Source organism: Bufo gargarizans, chromosome 5 (assembly GCF_014858855.1).
Source record: "Bufo gargarizans isolate SCDJY-AF-19 chromosome 5, ASM1485885v1, whole genome shotgun sequence".
Classification (NCBI taxonomy): domain Eukaryota; kingdom Metazoa; phylum Chordata; class Amphibia; order Anura; family Bufonidae; genus Bufo; species Bufo gargarizans.
The window spans coordinates 319,402,594-319,406,164 of NC_058084.1; the positions used below are offsets into that span (position 1 = coordinate 319,402,594).

The 3,571-nt window shown below is 43.2% G+C and overlaps 1 long non-coding RNA gene across 1 annotated transcript; it reads right to left on the reverse strand.

The window, feature by feature from the left end:
• Positions 1–2,471: 2,471 nt before the first annotated feature.
• Positions 2,472–3,247, reverse strand: LOC122937771. The gene is made up of 3 exons (XR_006389914.1): positions 3,024–3,247; positions 2,786–2,930; positions 2,472–2,594 (listed from the first exon to the last, which is right to left on the reverse strand). It is a non-coding gene; the product is annotated as an uncharacterized LOC122937771 (long non-coding RNA).
• Between the last annotated feature and the right edge of the window lie 324 nt (positions 3,248–3,571).

Sequence of the window (3,571 nt, forward strand, 5' to 3'; positions counted from 1 at the left end):
CTGTTCATCTATCTTCAAGTATCTTCAGTAAAGTTACCCTGTTATTCAAATATAAAGATCCCTCAATTATTCCGCCTGTCACTACACGGTGTGCCACCGTTCAATTGGCACTGGCGTCACGACATTCATCACCTGCCTGTTCCAGTGCTGACCCGTTTGAAGACGACAGTGAGTCCCAGGTTAGTGGGTTACCCTGCACTACAAAGCCCAGCATACCTAAAGCTACACTACTGACCCCCTGGGACACTGCACATCTGACACGTGACAAGCTGCTCCTGTGTACTGTGACCACCGCGAGTTCAGAGGTCGGCACCCATAGGCCGTCCACCTGCTGTGAATTACATCTCCCATCATGCTGGTAAAGTATTATGGGAGGTGTAGTCCAAAACATCTGGAATGCCAAATGCGTATGAATGAAAAGCATGGTGTGTGACTGGTCAGTAACAAGGGTTGAAGCCTTGACGTGGCGTTACTGCTCACATGTGTATCCATGTGCCAATTCAACCAATGTGAGTGACTGTAATACTGATGAGGTAACTATAAATACTGTGACAATGGAGAATTAAACGACCGTATCTCCTACACACTGCTTACACCGTGACCGTATCTCCTACACACTGCTTACACTGTGACCGTATCACCTACACACTGCTTACACCGTGACCGTATCTCCTTCACAATTATGTCCAGTTTCAGCTCTGATCACGGACCACACCTTTTGGACTCTTGTACACAACTATATGCACTAAAACATGTATAGTGTTAGTTAACGGGCGATATTGATCGTGCGTACAGGAGTACATGGCATCTTGATGTTGTCCATGTTGTGCCTCACAATGGGCTATTGTCCCGCATTCATATGATCTATTCTCTATTCGTGCTAAACAATAGTTCCACCTGAAGCTCGACTTGCGCAGCATCATTGTAATCTAGGATTGTGTGTACTCCTGTTGGCACGATCAATGCCAGTGCGGGACATATGGCCCTCTTGTAGGGAATACAGTCGTGTGAAAGAGGCCTTAAAATGGGTTTTCTCATCTCAGACAATAGGGGTGTATCGCTTGGATATGCCCCCATTGTCTTATAGCTGCTGTTCCCCGCACCTATATTGAAAACTGGTCCCCGAAATTGGAGTATGGTGCAATGCGCATGCTCTGCCGCCCTCCATTCTTCTCTATGTGAGAGTTGTGGATTAGCAAACAGTGGTCGACGGACCCCATTAAATCTGGTGTCCTCCAGCCACAGCGCTACCTGCTCCGTTCTCAATATAGGTGCGTCTCCCATCGGTGGTACCCACACCTATCAGACAATGGTTGCATATTCAAGCGATATGCCACCATTGATTGGAATACCCCTTTAACAGCAGTTAGTCCCTTGTGTGTCCATTGTGGTAATCACACTAGTTATGTCATAGCGTCATAGGGAAATCATTAATCAAACTGTTAAATTACAATTTATTAATGAATTCATGATGATGCTGATGGACCCCGACTCCCACAAGGGCTCATATGATAAGGGGCAAGATTGAACAACGAACAAGCATTTGCTGTTCATGTGCCAATCATAGGGTCTACGATCAATAAAGAGCCAAAAGATAGCTCATTACTGATGGTATTGTTCATGGTTCACCTTTGGCAATAATGTTGTTTTGGGAAAAATATAAAAATACCAAGGGCTTTTTAATAAACATACAGTAGTGACCCTATGGTAGTTTTAATGTCACCACAGCGGTAGTGCCAAAGGTTACTGTTACCCTGTACTGGCCAATTAAAACACAAATACATTGAAGTTAACTATACATTTTTTTAATTTTTGTATAAATTACAATATATCCATAAAAATATATATATATATACACATACTTTTAAAAAAAAAATGAAATTTTTAGTGGAGTAGGTGGTTTGAGGTTGGCAATGGTAGCCCCTCAGTCCTCTTTATTCTCTGAGCTAAAAATACAGTCCACAAGAAAGCATGCAGGTTGACATTGTGGGTTGTATAAGGGTCTGAGGAGGATGGTACCCGAGCATGTGTAGAGGTGGTGGGGAAAATAGTGGTACGGAGAAGTAGAATAAGAGACAGAAGGGAACACATGCTCGGGGGCTGGGAATGGGAAGGTTGTCGGTAATGGTCACTGGTGTGGGATGAGGTTGTGGGGGCCGTGGCCAATTTCTGTGACACATTCTCTAGCATGATATTAAACTCATGCAACTGCTCGGGCGTCATTGAGTCCACCAAATTGATAATGCTTACTCCATAAGGTAGGTAGGGCTGCATTGGATTGCCGACTCTGCTCCCTCCCAGCGGCGAATCAAGGCAGCACTAAACTCCTTCTGATGTTCGTCCAAACCTTCTACAGTGTTGGAAACAACCTCTACACGGTCCACATAATCATTTTGCTTTGGCACACCGATCTCTGCATGCTCAGCAGGGCTCTTAAATTTGGATGTCAACCTAAGAGCCTCTGTTGAGCAGGATCAGGTAGGGGACCCGGATTCTCCCGAGCAGATGCATGAGGGACAGGAGGTCTGGCGTTGGCGATCCATTCATTTTCCGCATCAGGGGGTTGTTCAGTCTCCAGAGTGCTGCTCTTAGTTCTGTATGAAAAACCAAAACAAAAAACTGACCTTTAAAAACACCATCCATGTCCGATGCTACGTCTACATTACACCATAGGTTGGCTGTCCAAAACAGGGTAGCCAAACGCTCTGCTGTTACAGACAGTCCCTTAAATTACATTTCTGTTTACATTTCATTTAAATTTCTTTAAAAAAAATATATAATTTACCTTCTTTGTGCCATTGTGCGTCGTCGTAAACCAAGGCTGCTGTATATGTACTCCCTGAGGTTGCGCCGGACCCAATCGGGGACTGAACCTCCTTCATAGTCCATCCTGAAGCCGTCCTGGATAGATCAGCAACGCGTTGTGTAACCTGTTTGAAAGTTAAAAAAAAAAAAAAAACATAACATGATGTAAGGTTAAGAACAATATGAATGTTTAAAAAAAAAAAAAATGCTGTTCTTACAACATATCTCCGGAGACACCGCATTTAACTCTCCCCAGGTCTCAGAAATGTCAGAACATATGTCCCTCTATGGCCGCTTGGTCCGATGATGATCAGTGTGTTGGCCGTCAGAGTGGTCCCGTAAAGATTGACGCGCCACCACAAGTTAGATGAGGAGCTTGTTATCAATGGTAGGCACCCCAAACTCCTCATCCTCTATGTTGTAGCCTCTTGAACCATGAAAGAAAAAAAAAAAAAAAAAGAATCTAATTTAAAGCAAAATAGAAAATGCTAATTTAAACTATTTAATCAAGATTCATAAGTCAATGAACGCCATGCACACTCCCGCGAACTCTGTAGGCGACTGAGGGATCCTGACTGGTGGCTTCATTTGAAGGTTGCTCAAACAAACCAAAATTTTACATATTGCATAAAAAAAAATAAAAATAAACAATGCTCTACCTTCTCCGCGAGTATCAATCAAGTAAACCACCTTCTCCCTCATATGCCACTCGACCCAGTACTCAAAGTTGACCAAAAAAACAAATATAAAAAAAAAATATATATAT